Consider the following 26,280-nt stretch of genomic DNA (forward strand, 5'->3'; position numbering starts at 1 on the left):
AAATATCATTTGTAACATTATAATTCAAAGTAATAATCAAAGGAAATACAACTTCCCTTAATAACTTAGTTAATGAAATGGAAAGTGTAAACGGAAAGGAAAAGTCCAAATATCAATTAAATAGTTCTCCATTAATAGTTCACAGCCTGCAGGTGTGTGTGTCTGTGTGTGTTGCGCAAGAGCAGGAACCGGTGTTAGTAACGATGCTGCTCATTACCGAGTTAATAAATTTAAGAATCATGTAAAGCGTAAACTTATTTCTAAAGCTTATTATACCACACAAGACTACATGAATGATAAAACAACGTGGGATTAATTGTGATTCGAAATGATTAATTATTTATTATATTTGAATAATGATGATGAAATGGATATTCCAATGCATGTATTTCCTTTGTTGTTTTTATTATATTTGTTTGACATTTAGAATTTATTCTAGAAACAATCTAGACTAGTATTTTTTATACATTTTTTTTTTGTATGACTATATTTTGTGAAAGTTTTAGTATTAAATTTGATCTATGAATTATATTCATTAGTATTATATATGGAATAATATTTACAACATCAATAAATTGCTCTGATAATTAGATTAAGATAATTATATGTAATACTGTCTTACTATTCATAAGTGCTTGTTGCTAGGCCTACATGAATAAAGTATATTTGAATTGAATTGAATTGCTCCGAATCGAATGCTTATCGTTGCGTAACTCGGGTTATCAGGTTTGCCCAATTTGATGCCCTATTACGCTTACGTTATTTCAGGTGTTTATCTATTTACGGCGTTAGCGGAATGCTTCTAATTAGTTTTTTTCTTTATGTACAAAGTTTATTTATGTTCGATAATTACTCATAAAATAAAACTATGGAAACGAATTATAACGGGTTCGAAACATTGGGATGTATTTTAAGTTAATTATACACAATATAATCTGTTTCCGTAATTTTATTTCATAATATATTATAAATATAAAGAACGTCACTTTTGACACTGACATGTCTAATCCATGTCGTTTTTAGCAAATATTTTAAAGTTCGAATCGGACCGTTAATTAATTACTCTGAAGTTTTTTAGTACAGTTTGGTAGAAACGAGTCGAATTCTTCAAATGTAGTGACAACGGACTCCAGTTCCTCCTCGTACCAGCACTAACTCGTATGACTCCAGGCATATTATAATTGCACAAGTAAATGTGCTTCCTGTACGTACGAGTCGTACGTATACGTACAGTACGACTCCATTAATAACTCCGAGCGCTGACGGCCCGTGGGAGGTAGGCTGCTTTACTGCTGGTTTACATTAGCTACTTGTTCCTTCATATCTACAGTTATGATTAAAGTAATGTTTCGGATAATTCTGTACAGAGGACTTGTTTGACAAAAATATTAAACTGTATTATATCTTTTATCTGAATGAAGTACTTACAATTAAGTTTCAAAGAAGATTTCCTTCAGCCAGTAAAAGAGCAGTGCTTTTTGCAGTTTTCTTCTATTTGAACTGTAAATGTACTCATGAAAACTTTCGTATTGTTTTCTGAATACATATTAAACAATTTAAGTGCACTTTTACATTATGTGAATGTAAAAAAAAAAACAAATTTATCAGGGATAGTTTTGTAAGATTAACTAGGTAAGTAGCTAGCCGATATGATAAAAAAAACACGTTGGTTATGAATAAAAGGTCCACGAGTCGATATAATAATAATTCAGCCTATATACGTCCCACTGCTGGGCACAGGCCTCCTCTCATGCGCGAGAGGGCTCGGGCTATAGGCCACGCTAGCCCAATGCGGATTGGGGACTTCACATACACTTTTGAATTTCTTCGCAGATGTAGGCAGGTTTCCTCACGATGTTTTCCTTCACCGAAAAGCTAGGGGTAAATATCAAATGATATTTCGTACATAAGTTCCGAAAAATTTGTTGTCATTGGCAAAGTCGATATAGCATAAGATTAATAATTGGTCTCAATAAATCGCTCACGGCCACAGTCAAATAATAATAACAATAAAATCCAAGACCTCTATTACAATCAGCTCCATTTAAGAAACAGAAAAATGCACGCAGTTCAAGTACAAAAACAATCACTTGTTGCTAAACTAAGTTCACGTATTTATAAACATTGAAAAGTCTTAAAGGCCAATTCGAATGTACACTGATATCAAAATAATATCTGCAAGATGTCAATTAGTTATCGTGCGTCTCTGTCGCGCCGGTACATATACGGTCAAATATTTACGAGTGAAATGCGCGATAACTGAAAGACATCAGTACCCCTAGTGTAAATTTAGTCGATAGCGAAACGTGACGTACGCGTTTGCGTTAAGTCTCATTTTGTATGGGTTTTTGAACAGCGCGCCAAGCGGGACGCATACAAAATGACACTTAACGCAAACGCGTACGTCACGTTTCGCTATCGAAAATATTTACACTAGGGGTACAGTTATTAGACGTCATTCTGATGTCAGGCTGCGTTCGAATTGGCCTGCCATTTGTATAAATTTTCCTTTCACGTTTAACTATTTAAATGGCTTAGATAATTATAGAGCGTAGTTCACCAAGGACAGCTTCGATTAAGATTAGGACCATAGACAAGACAGACAAGGTCGTCGATCTATTACAAAACAAACAAATGCTCTTGATTGTACCTTTTGTTTCTTAAAATCGGTTAATAGTACAAAATATCGGTTACTTTTACTATACAGTACCCCTAGTGTAATTTTAGTCGATAGCGAAACGTGACGTACGCGTTTGCGTTAAGTCTCATTTTGTATGGGTTTTAGAAACAGCGCGCCAAGCGGGACGTTTTGGAAAGTCAAAAATCTCATACAAAATGACACTTAACGCAAACGCGTACGTCACGTTTCGCTGTCGAAAATATTTACACTAGGGTGTCTAATAATGTAACAGTGTTGCCAGGTAAGCGAAAGAGAATTATCGTATTCGAGTGTCAAAATTATCGTACCGATGAAAAAATTATCGTACGCCTATCAAAAAGGCACTACTCCCAAATTTTCTTGCAAAATAAGCTTACATATCCAAAGTATAATCCAACGAAGACGCAATTTTCGTCTAAATTGCGTAAAAATCTGTTTTATATTTGTGTATTTTTGTATAGATCCAAACGGTTAACAGGAAATTTCGAAATTTTTGACGTAAATCAAGGAGCCGAACTCCCAAAAGGTGCTCATTGTACCCTATTTCTCAAGGAAAGTGTCATAATTTGCTTTAATTTTTGGTGGCATCATCTAAGGGCTGAAATTATCGTACATTTGCGTACGATAATGCTCTTTGGAACGTACAAGGTACCGGAGCCCAAATTATCGTACGTGTACGACAATTATCGTACGCCTGGCAACACTGCACCCAGCCGCAAAATTGTATCACTTAATGAATAAGTTAATAATACGTGCGTGCAATTTTGCAGCCCACTGTACCTTAGTCTACCATACGATAATTAGCATAACCGCCCATGTAGTAAGAACATTCGGCCCACGTACTTATGTTGAACTGTTTATTAAAATATGTTTATTTAGGATTTACTTCCCTCTGCAGTCAAACAAAAAGTTTTACCGGGCCTCTGTCCAAATGTATTTTTTTGTTATGTTCAATATTAATATTAATAAAATAATAATAAGTTTTCTTGCCAAGTATGGAATATGAATCTGTAAATGTCACGAAAGTCTTTAAAATTATATAGGAACAAAATCTCCATATACCAAACAGTGTCCGACAAAAACCATAAATAGGTGGCGCTACAATACCTAGAATACTTGAGAAAAAAATCTAATAACAGACAGCGCACTTCACTCCATCAATAACGCCTAGGTTCTTAGCTACTCTAGCGCTACTCTGGAGAGATTTCGAACTATTATTTATAGCTGACAGCTGGACACTTTTGCGACAATTCTGCCTAAGGAGTTTCTGTTCCTTGCGTTTACCATCCATAAATAAATCAATACGACAATATTCACACACGTTTACACGCATGCAACTAATCGAATAACATCGATTACTAACATGTTCATTAGTGTCACTGCTGTCATATCATATTAACTTGTACGCTATGATCACGCCTCAATCGCCTGCCATCTGGCCGTCACGTTCTAAATAATAAATGCGAGGGTGACACGCGACACGGCAGAGGACAAAAACGCGACCATTCTATCCGTACTGCATGTTCGTCATACCAGTTTTGGTGACGACTTGGTACGTCAGTTCAAATCTGATGACATGACAAGTTGGACAGCTTTTTACGTGATGACAGAGGCCTAGCCAAGATGATAAAGAAACCTACTAGCCAAGATAACAAAACTTGCAGACGAATCGCCTTATGGCAGGCAATTACCGTCGCCCATGGACACCCGCAACACTAGATGGGTAGCAAGTGCGTTACCGACCTTTAAGATGGGTGTACGCTCTTTTCTTGAAAGTTTGAAGGTCGTATTGGTCCGGAAATACCGCGGGCGATTTTAATTTCACAGTTTAGCTCTTATTTGTATAAATAAACTCACTAAAATACCGAATTAGTTTACATCGGTTTGTTTATTTTTGAGTTTTCTATAATTAAAACAATACAAATCTCCTCATACAAATATCATATTTTATCAAAACCGCGGCAAAACTATCTGCCACTTATCAAACATTAAAAAAAACTAAAAGATGGTTCGAGATATCCTTAACTTCTACAGAATATTTGTAAGGTAGAAGTACTAGTGCTCGACGCTGCACTGGTCACCGACATGGGCACTTTATTTCATGGAAATATAAGTTAAATTTGAACAACGAAGATTTTTCTGTATTTGAACTTAATCCTTGTCACTTTGACATAAAGTGCCCATGTCGAGTACTAGTGCAGCGTCGAGCACTAGTACTTCTACCTTATTGTACTTTAAAACGCTTATCGAAAAATAAAAATAACTATATCGGACTGACAGGTGTAATAAAAGGTGACGTGATCATTACCATACATGATGTAGTTTGGTTTATTGGCCCCAATTTTAAAGTTAATCCGTTCGTATAATCGTTACAACGCAATTCGGAAATCATAAACAGTTGGAGTTTTCACAATCTATAACTTGATATCATTATTAGTTCCATTACCATCGGCTTTCTTAACAGGAAACTATAATTGCCGGAAAATTAGTTGAACTTTAACTACTTTTTTAGAGAATTTCGATATATCCGTAGTTTTATTTACAGGCAAAAAGAACGGTCTTATAGTGGTGTGAAAATAAAGAAATTATCATTAGACTTTAATATTAACACTTATATGCCGCTATATTTTTCACTGAAAAAGTAGATAACGTTCGTTCACAAGAATGTTTTTCTGATTTTTTCTTTTAATTGATTTTATAGTAAAAAAGCTGAAGAAAAGTGTACCTACAGTTATTCAGTAAGACTAAAAAAACTTTTTATACTTAGAATTTATGATTGCATTTCAAATTAATTTCAAGCGATTTAAGTTTGGGGCACCACTATTATGTACAGTATGTCGTAGATACTAATTCGTGAGGGCGGTTTCAGACTAGCGTATTTTTACGCGCGTATACGGTCGTTTCGGCGGTACGAGCTTATACGCGCATTACTTTCGAGTACATTTGGTCTATACGAGCTTATGCGTACGCTCGCGCGCTAGTCTGAAATCATCCGGCATCTCGAAATTTAAAAAGAAACGAATGGCGAATAAGGTACGGTAAAGTAAGGTATTTCAAAGTGTGCTGTAATTTTAACATTTTTTAACTATTTTGACACGAAACGACATTAGACAGAGTCGGAGCAAGGTAAAACTTTGCAATGATAAAGGGCAGCAAATGTTATCATTACTATCATAATTTTACGAAAATATGACGTATATCTTCCTTTGTTCAGTTAAAGTTAGTGCAAGCTTTAGCTTTATGTACTTTTACATGCGTGACGTGTTCTTAGAGTGTACATAATAACTATGTGTGTCTGTAAACAAGCTCATGTCATAATAAAGGAATCGCGAAAGCCGCGATCCGTGTCACTGCGCAATATTCCGGCTTGGCGATCAATCGCTAAATTATAGCGATCGCGGTAATCATCCGTCGATAGTAATACCTAATTGTGATTGCGATCATGTTGCACATGCGTTAAATGTAGTTGGTAATAAAATAACGACAAAATTGTTTTTGTTTGACTTAAGGCGACGGGGGTTTAATTCGAGTCAAGAAAGTGATAAAATGGGACGTCGTTACCAAAGTATTTCCTTGGATGATACTTACAATTAGCTCCTCATTTTGTGATAAAATTTGTAGTTCGGTAGATATTTTTATCGTAGTTTTTTTTTCTAAGTCCATGTCTAGGTCTATGGAAGTTAAGACTAATTGTATTGTGAGTTCCTGTGATAATGACTCAACGAAGTAACTATGTATTTTTTATTTAATAATACAATAGAATATTTTATAACTGTGTACATACAACGGTGGTCTTTTTTTACATTATAAGTTTCAACAGTTGCCTGCTAGGGCGTATAATTTTATTATGCTAGGTAACCTACGTATCCTAAAACTAAGTTTAAAAGTAAGTACACAGGTATAGCCGGTAACATCTCTGCCAGTAGAAAAAGGCGCGAAATTCAAGCGACATTGTAAGCCATAGTGGCAAAATACGACGTCGTTACCAAAGTGCCCATGGACGTCACTTAGTTATCTTTTGGGATAAGGGGCTAAGTACTCGTAATGGCGACGAGTGCAGCAGTGTTGTCGCGGGTGACTGTGGTGTTCGGATGTCATCTGCAGCTCGGTTACTGTAGCGGTATCGTTATTGCCATCTGGACATCGCTTCTGTAACACCGATAATGCTTATAATGGTTCCACAATACCTGTCTCAAGCCAGGTTAAGGATCTCGACAGGCATCTATCTTGGGACGGGCAACTTTCGGAGGTAAGTCGAAAGGTCACTGGTACTTTACGCTCTCTCTATCCCTTAAAAAACGTTCTCCCAGTATCCACCAAAAAAATACTTGTACAAGCACTAATACTACCGATCATTGATTACGCTGATGTGTGCACAACGAACATTTCTCAGCAGAGTTTACTTAACAGGCTCGATCGCTTGCTCAATAATGGCATACGTTTTATCTTCGGTCTGCGCAAGTACGACCACATATCTCATTACCGTCGCCAGCTTAACTGGCTCCCTATTCGTCAGCGTAGGACTCTCAGAATGCTTTGTTTGCTTTTATTCAATACTGTTCGAGCCTTCTGCTCCCAGTTACTTAAAATGTACATTTAGCTCTGTAACCCCTCGCCCGGGTTGTGAACTACGTTCCTCGCGCTCTCTTAACTCTCGGTAATCCCTCACCATGTGGTTTTCTCTCTTCTTCCTTCACCGTACAAGCAATCCGTCTCTGGAATTCACTCCCTCTGACGATCAGACAGGCTCCAAGCAAGTTAACTTTTAAACATTTGCTTTTTATTGCTGCTAAGGCAGGCGTAGTTGGAATTAGTCGGTAGGAAACCCATAACGCACGTGCAATTGTATGTACCTATATGTATCTATCCTTGTTTATCCATATATATGTATATATTAGTGTACATAGTCATAAGGTATAATTAAACATACTATAGTATTTATTTAGAAATTTTATTTCGCTCAAAAGTTACGGATTTTTAATTTTAATTCTCACTGCACTCACCTTGAAGTTTTTCTGTTTTGCCTTATGGTTGACTGGTAGAGAATGCCTATTGGCATTAAGTCCGCCTGGTGTACTCTTTTTTATGTGCAGTAAAGTTTAAAAAAAATTGTTGTCACTGTAGCAGTCAACATCATTGATAAAATTAACATCATAATCGCGGCTGTACTCGCATTTCGGCGGTGAATGTCACACATTTGCGTTTGCAGCAGCAGCGGTGGCAAAAACGACGCCGCAAAAGTAAATCAGCTGCAGTTGACATCCGAACATGGCCTTAACGCTGCAACGTTGGAATGCTTCATAATGATAACGTAGCAGGTAAGTGGAGCCCTGAAGAATGCACGTTTTGGATCCGGACCACTTGCGCAGACGCCGGTCCAGGCCGAGTTGTCGTAAGGCCAGTTGAGTAACGTTTGCGCAACGGACGAGAAACAAAAGTCGATGAAAGTCCGACCGGTCCAGCGAAAGTTAACAAAAAAACCTGTACAGTTCGATCCGAAATCCGAGACTATAAACGTAGCGCAGGTTTGAAGGACGCTAAAACATTTTGTCAAAAGAAAATAAGGTGATAACAAGATTTTATAGCAAAAAGTATTTCTGGATTTTCAGATTTAGGTTTGACCTTTTCTTTCGCAAATAATGCCTACAATTGGGATATAGGGTAAAACTACAAGAAGGTTTGGCTGATATAAGTCAAAACTAGAAATTGGGTCTATCTTTAATTGTTGGGAACAGACGATCTTAGGATAATTTACAATTTGTGTTTTTATGTAACGACATCGTAAATTTGACGACCGGTTTGGCCTAGTGGGTAGTGACCCTGCCTACGAAGCTGATGGTCCCGGGTTCAAATCCTGGTGAGAGCATTTATTCGTGTGATGAGCATGGATATTTGTTCCTGAGTCATGGGTGTTTTCTATGTATTTAAGTATTTATTAATATTTATATATTATATATATCGTTGTCTAAGTACCCTCAACACAAGCCTTATTGAGCTTACTGTGGGACTTAGTCAATTTGTGTAATAATGTCCTATAATATTTATTTATTATTATTTATTTATGTAAGAATAAATTGAGGGGTAGGTACCTAATTTTGGAGTCGGACCTTTCGGTCTTACTCACCTTCGTTGCTTGGAATGTCTCACTATGATAGACAAAACTTCAGTGCTAATTTCTTATCTTTCCCATTCCTGATTCTTATGATAAAATAACTTTAAAATCAATATCTTTCATTGCTTTTATATCTCTGATTGTTAGCACAATAGAGGGTACCACGATATTATAAAACCCATAATACGAATAGGTAGTGCAAATAAGTTTAAATAATAAATAATCATCATCAGCTCGCAGCCGAGTGTACAGCTGTTTGATTTGGGTGCGGTCGTTGCCTCCATCGATTTTTACTTTTTGCCGGTCATTACGTAGTATGGAATCAATTTACGAATTAGTGAACGTTCCATTGTGCTGTTTGTTTAGTTAGTTCGGTAAATCGGGTAATTCGTGTAATTGCCAGAAATCGAGCCGAAAACTTTAATCGAATTTAGCCTTGGTGCTTTTTATACAAAACCACTGTAGGTTAACTACTAAGGATCCGATCTGGTCCAGTCCAAATTCAAATATAAGAGATCGCCTTTTTTTTTTAATACTACGTCGGTGGCAAACAAGCATACGGCCCGCCTGATGGTAAGCAGTCTCCGTAGCCTATGTACGCCTTTTTTTTTTTTTTGACGGAGTGGGAATGCATTTACGCACAGTGTGTGGGACTCGCCGCTCCTTTCCCCTCTCCTGGCAAGAGGGGGGGAGAATTGGCCCTACCCACTAAACCCACTCCGGCGTTTCACCCACTTTGCCGTTTATGAGGGCGCACTGGGATCGATGACATTCCACCACGGCGCCCTCCGGCAGCCCCGGCTTATCGCCAAGTCACCCTCATAATGGAGGGGGGGATCAGAAACGCTTGATCCCCCTCCCCCGACAACGTCTATGGGGCCGTGCAGTGCGGGTTTGGTACCCGCTGGCCCTACTAAGGCTCGAGGCGAGCATGGGCTCTTCGCCCTCGACTTTGCCGCCTGCGACGGAGAGGAGGCGCATTCGCAGATGCTTCTCGCTCCCTCTCCGCCTTCTCCTTCTGCGACATGACTTTTTCGCAGAAGGAGGCCACCGCTTCCCATTTCCTCTCGCTACCCAGCATCGCCACAATTATGCTGTGTAGCGAGAGGTCCGCAACCCCCGTCACCGCCCTAAGGGCCACTCTTTCCACGGCCCAGCGATTGCACTCTTCCAGAGTGTGCTGGGCCGTGTCATCCGCTGCGCCACATTCGTTGCACTGGGGCCCCGGTTCCCTCTGTATCTTGTGCAGGTAGTGTCCGAAACAGCCGTGTCCGGACACTACCTGCGTCACCCTGAATGTCAGGGCCCCCTTCCTTCTCCCCAACCACTCATCCATTACTGGGAGGATAGCCCCTAAGGTTCGGGTTCCATAACGGCTATCCTCCAAGGCATTCCTCCATCTTTCCTTAAGGCGCTCCGCGGCTGCTCGGGCCGACCTCTCCACCTCTCTCGCATCTGTGGGCTCCCCACGCCTCCTGGCCTCCGCCCTCTGCCAGTATCTTTCAGCCAGCACCCCCGCGTCTAGTTCCCACGCCGGAGTGCCGGCAAGGAGGCATGCCGCTGCGTGAGAGGTAGTGCGGTAGGCCCTCACCATCCTCTGGGCAGCCTATGTACGCCTGCAACTCCAGAGGAGTTACATGCGCGTTGCCGACCGTAACCCCGCCCCCCCCTCGTTGAGCTCTGGCAATTTTACTCACCGACAGGAACACAACACTATGAGTAGGGTCTAGTGTTATTTGGCTGCGGTTTTCTGTAAGGTGGAGGTACTTCCCCAGTTGGGCTCTGCTCTAGATCTGGACTGGAATGACATCCACTGGCTGTGCCCTACCACACAAAGCGAGATGAAATTCACAATGCCCATACCTCTCTTTAAATTCGCCTTCATAATAGGTACTGAAATAATCTTTACTAATTCCATTGCCAACTTTGCGACTTTTCAACCAACGATGTCCGCTGATATGACAGAAATATTTCACAGAAAACTGAAACCGAAACGTAAAACGGTATCTTGCTTTGAACATATCATTTCTATTTCGATTAGGCAAGCATGGGTTTACTCCTCAAGATGAGCTTGTGACAATCTCCCCAGAAGTGTCACCAATGTTAAGTCCATGGGAGTCTATATCGTATTGGTCAGAAACATCAGTTGTAGATTGTAAGCCATTCAGTCCCCAATGTATAGCGATGAAATTCACCAATAAACTGGGCATGCACTGTAGCAGCTGTGTGTATGGTCATTTCTTTAATCCGTTCATCCCGCAGACACATCACCAAATGACAGATGTCCACAGGCCTCCCTACGCACTCGTATTGATGAGTAAATCAACCGCAGTTTTTTTAATTCGTTCAGTCAGCAGCATCACCAAATGTAAGATGTCCACAGGACTTACACGCACGAGTATCGTCCAGTAATCACAAGCGGTTTCCCAGCGGTGGGCACGCAAAGAAACGTGTGGTCAATGCTCCGCGCGCGTTTCCACCACCAAGCAAATCGGACGCTAACGTCATCATGGTCTACTGAAACGTACATTTTCTAAGACTATTTATCATTCATTCATTTTCATTCATTTGACCTGACTGTTAGTGCTTAAAAATGGAGGCCTAAGTTCTTCAAACATGTCGCGTGAATTAATAAAAATACGCGAGTTAAACCGTAAAAAAGGGAGGCTCTTTTCCTGATACAAAAAATGGGCCGTATACAATACAAACTACAAAAAATGGGCCGTAGGTAGACTCACGAGATTTAGATTTCAATTCACCTTTTCTTTTTGCCTTGAACTAGAGGCCAAATCTACATCAGAAGAAATGCTTCTATGAGAAGAAAAGCAGGAACATTCCGATTCGACTTGTTAAGGACCTAAGTACTTACAGAATTAAGGTGACATCGGATCGGATGTCAATTGCAGCGGAATTACTGTTGCGGCGTCCTTATATCTGTCAATTGCCTTGATAAAATAAGTGACGAGATGAACGTTATAATCGCGGCAGCAATGCGGCACTCATTTTATCAAGAACAGATACAGCGGCGGCAACAAGGACGCCACAACAGTAATGCAGCTGCAGTTGACACCCAAACGTCACCTTTAGTGCACACGTTTGTCGTGTGTCGTGTAACAATGGACGCTCGTGCCCCAGTGCGCTAGATGCTCGTACGATCGCGTGCGCCGAGATGCGCGCGTCAGCATACCTGCGCGCTGCGCAGGCACCGCGCGTGGAAATGCTTCCGCGACTGCGTGCGATCTGCTTGAATATTTACATTCTTAGGTCAACAACCCTATACTATCCGATAATGGACCGAATATATCAACAGGGACTTCAACACTTATTTAAAATGCTGCGGGATACAGAGAAGATATGGAGTTATTCATAAACGCCTGTTAAGTCTAACAAGGCCTTGATAATCGTTTGTCCGAACCGTTTGGTAATTGTTCAAAAGGGACAAAATTTTACAAAGTTTTGCAAAATTTTATGAATGTGGGGTTAGAGAGAAACACTCTTAATTTATAAAACTACATATCCTCACCCCCTTTCCCCTAGAACTCCGATCCGTAGAAATCCTGGGTAAAAAGTAGGTATACGTCCTTATCTATGCTACAAATTCGTTACATTGCTCAGCACAAATTAGCCTCTTGTCTGTGTATTATAAGAATTCTTCCTTACCGAATTGTGTGTCTTCATTATGCATTTTTTTCAAAAATATATAGGTTGTAAATGTAATATTTTACGGCATTAATTAATTTACATACAATAATTTGCAAATAATAATTAATTTGAATTATTGCAGGTGACTAAATGGGAAGCGCTGGTGGGCTAGCGGTAAGAGCGCGCGACTTGTAATCCGGAGGTCGCGAGTTCAAACCCCGGCTCGTACCAATGAGTTTTTCGGAAATTATGTACGAAATATCATTTGATATTTACCAGTCGCTTTTCGGTGAAGGAAAACATCACGAGGAAACCGGACTAATCCCAACAAGGCCTAGTTTACCCTTTGGGTTGGAAGGTCAGATGGCAGTCGCTTTCGTAAAACTGGTGCCTTGGGATTAGTTGTCAAGCGGACCCCAAGCTCCCATGATCTGTGGCAAAATGCCGGGACAACGCGAGGAAGAAGAGAGAGCAGGTGACTATAATTATGTACACCCAGCTAAATCTAGGTATGATGAAAGATCGTGTCTTTGCCCACCACACATATATGTTAAAGGTTAAACAATAAATACATTTCTCTTTCTAAATATTTTTCCCTCGTGATAAAACAAGGCACAGGCGTATGTTATTAGGCTGAATGTATATTCCGCCTAACAAAACAAACTACATAGTACATACCTACTAAGCGGCTCAAAATACTAAAGCAATATCGTAAAGATTAAGCTGGTTATGGTTAAGTAATACGTTTAAAATGAGAGAGCTGAGGTAACACTTTCAACCTGTAAATTGAGTTACAAAGCGGCCTCAACTTTCTCGCTACTGTCAATATTACAACAAGGCCTTCTAGTTGTGATAACATCTCAAATATACGACAATAGGTATCCGTTTCACTTAAGTGTAAATATTATAAGCACTGTTAGCACTGTACAGTATTTTAACTCGGAACAGTTGCTAGAATCGATTGTAAAAGATAAAGATAGTTTATTTATCGAGTAGGCACATTACAATGCGCTTATGAACGTCATATAAAGCTTCGCCGGCTCTAGCCCTACACCTCTGACCCGAGAAGATTTAAATCCCACCTAAATTGTAGCAGGGTATCCCAATATGGGACCGGCAAGAAGACTGAGATGTAACTTCTGTCATCTGTTTTCTGTAATTTTCTACGCCGTCTTTTTGTTTCACAAATATCTACATTCTCCAAAAACAGTCGTGTAGAATGTGTTCTTGTAAATTCAAGTTTTGATTTTAATCAATAAAAAAATAGATTAAGAGCTCCAAAACCTTCATTGACGTCTGCATATATTTGTATCTTTACTCAAATATCAAAATAATCTATAATATTTTTTATAAGTAGGTATTAGTTAGGCAGACCAACAATATCACCACAAAAATTCAATTATCGAATATATCCGCAGGCGAAGTACAAAGACGATGTCAAGCACCTATCACCACACTTGTTAACATCGCATTGTGAGATGATGACCGTCTCTTCGCACCTACACGGTTACCTAACACCTGTCATCCGGACTTTCTTCGCTGCAAATATTTAGAAACCCGGAACCGTCTGACGATAAAAGCCATGAATATTGATCGAATTATGCTCATTAATCGAAGGTTAATCCGAACAAGGTCGGGACGGCGCTCTCGCTTCGCATAATTTAATGTCATTTCTCTCCAGACACAATCACTTTTCGGTATATAGACAGCTAAACGACAAAAACTTTATCGCGCGAATTTTTAGTCAAAAGTATGTTGCCCCTTGGGTTTGTCATTAATTTTTGGCCTAGGTTACCGTTAGGTTTGGTTAAAATTTTACTCAGTAATGCACAACGAAGCGCTAAAGAATATCTGACACTTTTTTTTTCTAGAGCCATAATAGTCGATAAATATATATGTATTATACATTTGTGCAGTGTAATTTAGAAAGCTCTGTTCGCAAGTACTTTTTGGATTACCTAAAAGGAACTTAAAGTACCTAAGTTTTCTATGACCAATTAAAGTAATTGTTGCCGACGACTACCGAACGCCACTCGGGGTGAGGGCGCGCTGGGCAGGGATGACCCCACCAACCAGAGATCCGAATGCGAGTCATACTGAACGGACGTTATTTTGCTAATATATTTTTCTTTTCTCTAAAATTCCTAGTTATGTACTGTGTTTTGTTCTGTATTTCCAAATAAAAGCATAGTGCATTATTTGACCATTTTTATTGGAGAAAACCACTACAAACTAAGACAAAGTGGTCCCTCGAACCGGATTTGATGCTCCGTACACCGAAGATGGTAAACACACGTAGTACTACAAGACGTGAAAAGGAAAGAAAAGAAGAAGAAGTTAAACAGACTTCAATCCAGCAGCCGCAGACACCTGTAAAAGATGAAGAACCCAAAAAACCGATCGACAAGACTATTATTTTAGAAACGGGTAGTCAGATAAAATCCGTACATTCCGAACAAAAAAAGAACGCGAAACCGCCAAGTCATTGTTTTAAAGTCATTTCACGTCTTATACGGCGAAAAACTATCGAACACCTAGAATTCTGCAATTAGTTGATACGTGTTATGAGTTGGAAATCAATAAAATGCTTCCACACATTTAGTGGCCATTTTCTCTTCAGCAATTTTCCCGTAATCTGCGACCGTTAATGACAATCGAATGACATCGTTTATCTTACGAATGCCCAGCCACTTTCCAATAAAGTTAACTTATATGAGAAATGCACTTAAACGTCACTAAAATAATTCTGATTCAATGCAAGATTCAAAGTAATAAATTTTTTTTTAATATAAAAAAGGCCATTTATTTCCTATCACATACATATTACTCTCTTCTTCTTAACTTTGTCGGTCCCTCTTTATTGAGGATCGTGACCATTTGGGTTTGCAGCTCCTGTGAATTGTCTCCATCTGTCGATCACCCGTAGCCCTCACCGCTTGATGGAGTTTGCCTGGGGTGGTCTTCTTAACTTGGACCATCTAGTAAGTATTACATGTATATGTATTTTTCTCAAACTTGCTATGAAATGATGACCTGGCTTACGTCAAATTAGGTCCGGAAATACTTCATATCAGGTGCGATGAGTGAAGATGATATATAAGGAATTTCATACTGCCTTACACACCTAGGACTGTAAAGCAACCTTCTTTTGTTTTTTAACGTCAAATTGTGACCCAACGTCTTGGCATCCAACCATCAACTAGCTTCAGTTAGCTTGGTACGGTGATTTGTTGTGCATATTCGTTGCTAAGCAACGGCGGTGGCGCATCGCGCTCACGCGCGAACTTACGCGCGTAAGGTTGTACACCGCTGGTAGAGTGGCGAGCCGAGTAGGTCGCCACAAAACAAATTGACTACAATTTTTTGTTTTAATTGCAAGTTTGAGAAAAGCACTATACATATCTCGGCGAGAAACGGGGTTGCCGGCCGCGTATCTTTATCCGTATATATCTACTTGGCCTGCAACCCTACGTTTCCCGGCCTCTAGTAATACTAATACTAATGAATCACTAAACTAGTTTGTTTTCATCTGTGTTTTCTTGGATAGGAACCCCTGTCTGGGTGTAGGCCTCCTCCAGTTTAATCCAGTTTTCTCTATCTTATCTATGGCTTGTTTTTTTCTACTGGAGCGTTTTGGTCATTTTCCCCTATGGAGACCAGCCGGCTTGGGGGCACTGGTATGCTGTTTTCTTGTTTCGTTGGTGCTGTTTGTTCCCGTCCGTTTAATTGCTTCTTATTTATATTTGTTGTTAATATGGTTAATTTTATTTCAAATAGGTGCACTAAATCGCCAAATAAGACTACATACTTCTGGCTTTTGGGCTGGGTAACTCTGTTTATTCCAAGTCACATTAGTTAGGTGAGTACAGTCAGCATCAAAAGTAGCGGATCAAACAACGCTTCAAGAATCTCTACCATTCTGTAACACCTTAACAAAATGTGGCAGTTCTATATGTAGAACAGTTTAAACTGTAAAACATTTTGGACGTGAATTTTAGAGATTTACCAACATTTAGAAAACTTATCCGGAATATCAGATACTTTTGGTGCATTGTTTCATCCGCTACTTTTGATGCTGACTGTACCAGTTAGTTGACATATTTCAAAATTTTCAAATAATATAAAAATTGGGTTTTCTATTTTTGTATTATCGCCACGACGTGCGCTGTTATCTTTTCTAGTTCCCCTAACGCATACGTCTTGAACCTTTAAGTCTAAGGAGAGACTTTGCCTCCTTGTGTGTGTTCTACCGCTTGTACAATGGGATGTGTTCTGAGGAATTGTTTGACATGATGCCAACGGCCACTTTCTATCACCGCACCGCTCGCCGTCGGCAGGGTGTTCATCCTCACACCTTAGAATCTAAATGGTCGCGTACTGTGCGGTTCAAGAGGAATTTCCTCCCGCGGACGCTCCGGCTGTGGAATGAGCTCCCTTCCGAGGTTTTCCCGAGGGTCTACAGTATGGGGTTCTTCAAAAAAAGAGTGTACAGGTTTTTAAAGGGTCGGCAACGCGCATGTAACACCTCTGGAGTTGCAAGCGTCCATAGGCTGCGGTGACTGCTTACCATCAGGCGGGCCGTATGCTTGTTTGCCACCGTCGTGTTATATATATAAAAAAAATACGTCCCACATAGAAAATAGGTACTCCAATCTGTTCAAGCATGTGTACAAATCAAATTGTTCAAATATAAATAAATACAGTCTTATTAACCACCTACACAGTCCCCGGCCTTCCGAAACTTTCTATAACTTATTAATAAGCTCTCTTTATCTATATTAGCCTTATTATCCATTACTATATCGATATATTGTGTAATTACTGTTGACGCAACATTAGACGCACTTTCGATTTTTTACTTTGATTCGACTACTTATCGGTTTTTGACAGTAAAAGATTCCATTTGCATAATTTGGCTATGAATGCCAAGTTGGTTTAATAGGCTAGTGTTATTTGAATAATCTGGCCGGCGAGCGTAGATGAAGAGTTATAGAGTATTTGTATGCCTTTATGCATTTGACGTAATCTATCGTCGTTTCCTTATTATATCTAAGGATCGTGATGAAGTAATTGCCCGCTGACTGGCTTTTTTTTTTTTTATACTACGTCGGTGGCAAACAAGCATACGGCCTGCCTGATGGTAAGCAGTATCCGTAGCCTATGTACGCCTGCAACTCCAGAGGAGTTACATGCGCGTTGCCGACCCTAACCGCCTCCCACCCTCGTTGAGCTCTGGCAACCTTACTCACCGGCAGGAACACAACACTATAAGTAGGGTCTAGTGTTATTTGGCTGCGATTTTCTGTAAGGTGGAGGTACTTCCCCAGTTGGGCTCTGCTCTAGATCTGGAATAACATCCGCTGTGCTGTGCCCTACCACACAGAGCGAGATGAAATTCACAATGCCCATACCTCTCTTGTGGACGTAGTTTAAGGACATACCCGGGTCCAAAAACGAAAAATGGCTGAGGCCCTGCCGTGAAAAATGAAAATAGAACTTTAGTTATTGACCTTTTGCATATTCGTTAGCAATATTGTTAGTAAAGTTAGGTAAAACTGGAAAAGGTGTTTGGCCTTCAATATTATTTTGAGTTTTCAAGACCGTTCGCCTGTCAGAGTCGAAGTTGCGAGAAGAGATATTCGATATTTCGCTAACTTACTTAACAGGGATGCGAAGCCAACGTGCCAATCGTTAACGGTCTGTAGCGAACGAAACGCAACTGTCGCTGACGCATTAATGTGGAAGAGTGTTAGAGCGAGAAGACTACGGTACGGTGTGTTAACGATTGGCACGTTGGCTAAGCACCCAGGTGTATCCTCTAGCTGCCCAAAGACCAGTACTCGCTAAGACAAATTTTATTTATTTGTGAGCGTCTAGAGAATACTTAGTAATCTTAGGATTGCTCATGTTTCCTTAATATCTGAGTAGTAACTTTCTCTTCTTTTGGTTTGCTATCCTAGAACACATTTACCTAAATGCAATCCAATTTTTTTTCGATGGTCGTCAGTTGTTGCCGCAGTGCCGGAGGTAGCCCGTTTTATTTAAAATTGTACACATTTTTACAGATTTGGGAATAGTTACGTTATAGGTAATTCTACTCAGAGTCACGACGTCACGAGCTTTTACGATCCTAAAACCAGAAAAAAGGTGTTCCAACATTTCCATACAGTTTTCTTTTCATTACTTTATCGCTATACAAAGTCTATAAAAAATGGTAACGGAATTTAAAAAAAATCTTGAAGCACTTTTAATAAGATCCTGTTCTGTGTACAGTCACGTCTGAAAATATCGATACGGACAAAGTGCCAAAAATATTTATACACGACCTTTTTGCCGATATATTAAGGTATTGTATACATGTTTACATATTTTCAGACGTGGCTGTTTTTTTTTGTTCTACGTCGGTGGCAAACAAGCATACGGCCCGCCTGATGGTAAGCAGTCTCCGTAGCCTATGTACGCCTGCAACTCCAGAGGAGTTACATGCACGTTGCCGAACCTAAGCCCGCCCCCTCTCATTGAGCTCTGGAAAGCTTACTCACCGGCAGGAACACAACACTATGAGTAGGGTCTAATGTTATTTGGCTGCGGTTCTGAACAGGTGAGTGACTGTACAAATGAAATAAAAAATTCCAAATTATAAAGAAAAGTGTATTAATAATATAAAATGCCTGGTGTCGGCGCCACGCCCTTGAACCGACAGTGAAAGTGTTCGAGACGCTCCATACTATACTATCTGTTAAATATAACTTACATGTTCCGGTGTGTGGAAGGCAGCGATCTACAAGATTGATGGCTAGCATTTGCCCGGATGCCTGCCACTTAGATTTATGCTACGTTGTGATAAAAACGCCACTTTCTTACAATCCGGGTACGGTCACGTCTGAAAATATCGATACGAAAAAGTGCCAAAAATATGTATACACGACTTTATAGCCCATACATTAAGGTAGTGAATACATATTTTTGGCACATTTTTCATATCGATATTTTCACACGTGACTGCACAAGTTTTAATAGACAGGATCAAGATCTACCTAACCGCATAATTTTTAATTCGAATATGTACAAAAGTCTTAAAATCATGAAAATTGTATGAACATTAACGTGAAATTTTATGCCAAGAATTTTTTTCGAACAAAATTAGTTTGACCTTAGTTTAAAAATCTCTAACTCGTAATTTAAACTTTTAACAGTTTCCTATAGGTTCAAAAACCTAGAATTTTGTATACCTACTGTCATTTAAACCGAAAAATTATCACTAACACTAATACATTTATTACGATTTAGATATTTGTTCGTTTTCTATGAACGTAACACCGTGTTATTATCTTCCCAACCCTTTTTTATTTATTTAATGCTCAATGTCCTTAAACTTGATTTGGATGCTCGGGAGCAGTCATAATGTCGTAAGGGTCAGAACATTTTAATAGCAACGTTTGATCATATCGTTTAATACGTTTTTACTTTTCAATATCTTTATAAGCATATTTCGCAGGAGTAGGGTTTTTTTAAAGAACATTGCGGTATTTTCTAACGCAGGCGAATATAACTGTTGAAAAACGTAGTCGATCTGACTGTTCATCTTTTGGTAAATGTGTTTCACCATATAAACCATTTGTGAAGTATTAATTCTATTACTAATAGTCTTCAGAATAAATATAAAAGTTAAAAAATATAAAAGATGACATAAATACCTTATTTTAAACGCCACAAAATTCACAATTCCAAACAAGTCACAAGAACAAAAAAATTCTAACAACCGAACGTTGACTGAATCACATTTTCTCCATAAAAATGCATCGTCTAGCGGAGCTGCGCAGGAGAGGAGAGGTGCGCGTGCGTCGGCGCGCGGGCTGCGACTGACAGGGAGGGAGCCGGCTGCTACACTGTTGGGGGGTTAGGCCATTTTAACAAGTTATGTTATTCAACTAATCAACTCAATTTTTTCTATAAACATACTAGATTTGTTATTTAAGTAGTATCATAACTATACTTATAGGTATAAAAATATGAATGAACGGGGGGGGGGGGGGGGGGGGGTCAGCGTCGGCGACTTCTGAGATTAATAATTGTTTAAGTATAACTTTGGTATCATTTTTAACTAAACCAAATATAAACCATAGACGTAGATTTCATCTTAATTGGTTCAGTGGTTATTGTTTCCCCATACTAACTTCCACCTTTTCACACCCTTCCGGGATGATTTTTGGGCTAAACACTATGCTATATGTTCTTCCTCGGCGTGACTCAAACTATCTCTATGCCATTAACTAACTTGGTTCAGCGTGCAGCGGTTTAAGTGGAAGAAGTGTTCATAATTATATATTATATATATATATATATATTAAATATATTATATATATCGTTGTCTAAGTACCCTCAATACAAGCCTTATTGAGCTTACTGTGGGACTTAGTCAATTTGTGTAATAATGTCCTATAATATTTATTTATTTATTTATAATTCATAATAATATGTTTTTCTTTCTGAATGGTGTCAATATCATACCATGAAACCAAATGAATTCGGCATCCCCTATTTATGTATACGAAAACGATATACCAAAATTGGTCTAGTAGCTTAAATGATATAGATTTCAGTATACAGTTGAGAGCCCCCTAAAAAAATTACATCAAAAATGTTGGTGGCTCCGCTTCTGCCAAACTGCCGGACCAATTCTGCCAAAGGAAATCTTTTGTTCACGAAACACCGTATCTCATGAGTTACAACTGCGACTATTAAGAGGCTGTCAACACCCAATGTCCTTGAAATTGATGTTACTTAAACAGTTTTTTAATAAAGAGTATTTGTTTTAGTCAAGTAAGAAAAATATATGTTCATATTAATTATATTTCAAAGACCGTGGTTGTACTCGATACATGATTGAACGAAATCGGCTCGATAGAAAATAATTGCAAAGATTGGTCTTAAAATCACAATTAAACGGTTTTATGTCTTTATTGTTTTGACTTATGGGTCTGCAATTAAAATCACAATTTCAAAACATTTATATCTAAACCGCTGTTGAGTAAAATATTACACTAATAATCCACTTTTTTTTTATTTAAATATTTTTCTTATTATTCCCTTGCCCAGGCCCAGTAACATGCGAAAGTGCTATCTCATTTACTCCGATACAAATAGACAGTGTGCGCGCTTTAGGTATTGACAGCCTCTTAAGTCACTATAATAACTAACTTTCGTTGATAAAATGTGTTCCAGTATATTTTCTAGTTTTATGGTAGGTATATATGTATATGTATTTAATCCTTGAAAATAAAGATTTTTAATTAATGACTTTAGCGCCTATAATTCATTACTAACTAGTGCGTAATGAGGTTTTTACATTTTAATAATATTTCCTGCACTGAACCAATGATACGAAAATAATGTAGACTGCCAATCTCCATAGGTAACTAAATTTAGTTATATGTATTACGAGTACTCGTCATAGACAGATGACGCAGTACTGAAAGGTACCAGTTATAGTGGGATGTAGTATAAACTATATATTAATTGAACTTGGGTATGTACGAGTCATAGAGTTAGAGTGGTACCGACAGCTGTACAAAAATATAAACATGCTTATCAAAAATCAGATGTTAATTTTTTTCCCAGCCCGATTCGAACTTTAAGGTACGTCATTTCGTCGTCTTTCTTTATTCTTTATTTCATTGTAGTCATGTTCATAATACAGTAAGGGTAAGGTGTTACAAGCATAAACGGTAGGTACATGACATCCTGTAAGGGAACACAATATTATTTCCTTAAGACTAATATGGAATATATATATCCGAATACCTATCAACATTTTTACCCTTTTCGGACATACATTTATTTTATTTTAAACTGAGTATTAATATACATTTAAGTTTATATAGTTTAGAATTCTTTCAAGTTATAGAAAACCTTATCTATTAATAAGCAGTTTTTAAGGACCTTTTAACAGTATTTCCTTCAAGGCTTTTAATTTCGTAAGGCATAATTGAAAATGGTAATAGCAGGTATAAATGTACTCTTTTTATGTATTAAGATGCATACCGTTACTAGTTATACAAAGTTAAGTAGGTGACATATGTGCGATTTACATACGAAACCTCTAATATAAATGGGATGTGATGCGAGAAACGGCCTAAGTAATGCATAACTTGTATAAGTATCGAACGTATGATGATAACGTCACATCACATTGAATAATCATAATCATAATCATAATCATAATCATAATCATAATCATAATCATAATCATAATCATAATCATAATCATAATCATAATCATAATCATAATCATAATAATAATTGCCCGCAGGGCAGCTTGTGGCGAGCTGTTGGGGAGTAACGACCCCACGGACCCGAGTGTTCCCGAGAGTCGGTCAGGATCTCCGTCTCCGGCGTGTCTTTGTCGGTCGGAGTGGACCCCAAGGGGACTCTCAGCTCTGGCTTGCCTTCATTGGCCGTCCAGAGGGGAATCGTTAGAGCTATATGCTCCGGGGGTGGAAGTGAAAGATGCATAAGACGCGAGTTGGCACAGTGGCTGTTATCAGCCACTGGGTAGAAAGCGGCGCACACCTCTCGACACCCCTGAGCCGCTCACACCGGTGTTGCTCCTGGTCGTCTTTACGACGGCAGTTTCAGGGGCCCATCTAGTCAGCGGCAAGTCACCGCCTGCCTCGATAACGTGTTTAAGCATTGTTATGGCAGGTGTCCGGACCTCTTTACAATAGCCCAATCTTTTGACCAGCCATAGTTCAACACCATAACCGGCCCTCTTATCCACTTTATTTACAATAGCCCCTACACCAGCTGGGACCGATTTACGGGTATCTATTTGTACCCGTGAATGGGTTCTAGCTGGTGTATTACATAACATCAAATTTGTCTAAAAGGGCCTCTGCGCTGTTGGCTTCGGCCCCACGCATGCCTCCCAAAGGTCCGGGACCCCATGGTCCCGAGATATGGAAAGACATGCAAATAATAATCATAATCATAATCATAATCATTTATTGTATAATTTTATAAATTACATGTCAATTATTTACGAAAAAAATATGAAATAAAAATTAATAATATAACAATCATTAATATAATTATATACTCTGGGTATAACTTATAATTTAAGCTTTACAAATTCGTCGATGCTGTAAAATGTGTGCTCGAGAAGCCAAGTTTTTAATTTTCTACAAACAAATAAGTTGTTGTTCTACAATATAATTGCTGTATTTGGGTCTTGGGTGATTGCTAATATTTTGGTATAAAGCCCAGAACGAAAATATTACGTTTTCTCGAACATGAGACATATATGTAACCTTTTTTACAACAACGTTGAAAAACGCACCTTTACTTATACATGCAGCCTATCTATATTATGTCCTGGTCTCTGACCAAACGCAAATAAATGACAATTGCAAACGTATTACAAAACCTAATTCACGTTAAGTAGATTTAGAAAATATTCCTTTTGTGTACCGCTATAATTAATAAATTAATGACTTATTGGTATTTGAAGTATTCGCTACCTTACTGGTACATACTATAATTAGTGTTTGCGTGTACTTAATCATTAGTATTTATTTAGTATAGAACACGGGGTCCCGGACCTTAGGCAGGCGTGCATCGGGCCGAAGACAACATCGCAGAGGTCCTTTAAGACAAGTTTGATGGCATGTAGAAATGTATATACCAACTATTAATATAACTTAGTTATCGATTTCAGTAGCAAATATAACAGATGTATTAATTATTATGTCAATATTTCTTATACACATAGGTAATATAAAATACGAAAATACGAAAAGCTTCGATGAAATCAACATTTTGACAGGCCGATTTTCATTTTGTTGACGAATTTTTTTTTTTTTTTCAGATTTATATATATATATATATTCTGTACAATGTAAGCGCACTTTCACCTTTACGCTTCACGCTTAAAAATATTTCAATGAGTTACGAAAACGTATGGGTTTTTGGTATCATAATGGAAAATCGCTGATCGTTGATGGAATGGAGAAGTGCTGGTGGCCTAGCGGTAAGAGCATGCGACTTGCAATCCGGAGGTCGCGGGTTCAAACCCCGGCTCGTGCCAATAAGTTTTTCAGAACTTATGTACGAAATATCATTTGATATTTACCAGTCGCTTTTCGGTGAAGGAAAAGAAAACATCGTGAGGAAACCGGACTAATCCCAACAAGGCCTAGTTTACCCTCTGTGTTGGAAGGTCAGATGGCAGTCGCTTTCGTAAAAACTAGTGCCTACGCCAAATCTTGGGATTAGTTGTCAAGCGGACCCCAGGCTCCCATGAGCCGTGGCAAATGCCGGGACAACGCGAGGAGGAAGAAGAAGAACAATAGAAAATTAAATACAATTTATGTGTGTAATTTTCGATCACAAGTTTTTATTTCGTATTATAGGAGCTCTTCAAAGCAGACAACTTTTATCCAAATATAACGAAATAAATGCAACTATAAAATGAGAATCGACAACATAGTGATTATATCCTGAGGCATGAATCCCTCTCTGCTCTATCAATCTGACATTAACCGTTCCTGTTTCATTTTTTACAAAACTTTTTATATTTCCTCCCAAAAAGGACGAGTTCATATCAAACGTTTTTTAGTAGCGTGGGCTTAATGGCTTAAAAACGAGTCGGAACTGACTTTATGGAGATCGAACAAGTTGTTTTACTAAATACGATGGTGAGATAACACTTTGTGAAGATAAAATAGGAATATAGTCCAGGTTTCCTTTAAAGGGGAACATTTTGCATGGATTATTTTATAATTAGCAAGAAGATGAGTGGGCGTTTGTCTCTATGTGATGCGAGTACGGATCAAGTAGATATTTTAAATAGCTTAACACTGAATTAGTGCGACAATACTGGAGACACTAATAAAAAAAGTATTTCAGGAGCAAAAACGTAACTTACGATTAAATAAAAATGTTATCGATATATCAAAATGACCCGTGACAACGCTTATCAACGATCAAAGTGGCGCCTCAAGATTAGGAAAGCCAACCCCGCGTAACGGGATGAGGCGAGGATAAAGAAGAAGTTATCGATATGTCAAAAGCAAGCAATTCCTAAATTATAATAGACAAATGTGACTCATCCTCGAAGTAAACAATATTAATTAAGTCTTAACCAAACCTATTTTAATTTATTTTTATTGCAACTGTAAAAATCTATCATAAGATATTGACTCTAGTAATTCTGCTAATTTACATTAGGTACATTGAATAATAATCCAATTAATTTTCCCATCCCACCCCATCGTCAGCATCGTCTCCGTTGTCTCATATATGGCTAAGCTAAGACCCAATTTTATTTCCGACCATGAAGCTGTGTCTAAAACACGCACTAAGTCCCATGACAAATCACCGCGCTCTACAATATATGAACGCGCTCCTCGCATCAGCACCGGAATGTGATGTATTTGCAAGTATTTGGATGGATCTGTGTAAACAGTCGGCCCGATTCGAAGGAAGAGATACGATAAAGATAAGTTCTGGTTTAGATAAGTTCTCATTTAGATAGAAGCAGCTCGAATCGTGCAACCAAAGTCACTTTGACGTTAGAAATATCGTAGATAGATCTTATTGGGATTCAACAATTTCCAAATTAAGTTTATTGTAGGTACTAACTTCCAGCAATTTACTTTTTTTTTTGTTTTATTGAATTCCACATCAAATAGTAAATTAGCAGAATAATTGCGTAAAACGATTTCTGATTTAACACGAGTAACATCTGTACTAAGTAAACATACTCGTCGCAACCCCTTTCAAACATTCAATAAAAGAGCTTATCTTAAACTCCGGCATCGCACTTTCAGCTCCTCTGGAGAATACCATGAACGACGATAACCAGCAA

General features: G+C 38.6%; 1 protein-coding gene across 1 annotated transcript in view; it reads right to left on the reverse strand.

The window, feature by feature from the left end:
* The window catches only part of LOC133516600 (mucin-2), an 83,732-nt gene extending 63,398 nt beyond the window's left edge, over positions 1-20,334 (reverse strand). Inside the window, exon 1 of the mRNA XM_061849610.1 lies at positions 20,111-20,334. The gene's annotated coding sequence lies outside the window, so the exon portion shown is untranslated. The remainder of the gene's footprint in view (positions 1-20,110) is intronic.
* Between the last annotated feature and the right edge of the window lie 5,946 nt (positions 20,335-26,280).

The sequence above is a fragment of the Cydia pomonella genome, chromosome 3, assembly GCF_033807575.1.
Source record: "Cydia pomonella isolate Wapato2018A chromosome 3, ilCydPomo1, whole genome shotgun sequence".
Taxonomy (NCBI): domain Eukaryota; kingdom Metazoa; phylum Arthropoda; class Insecta; order Lepidoptera; family Tortricidae; genus Cydia; species Cydia pomonella.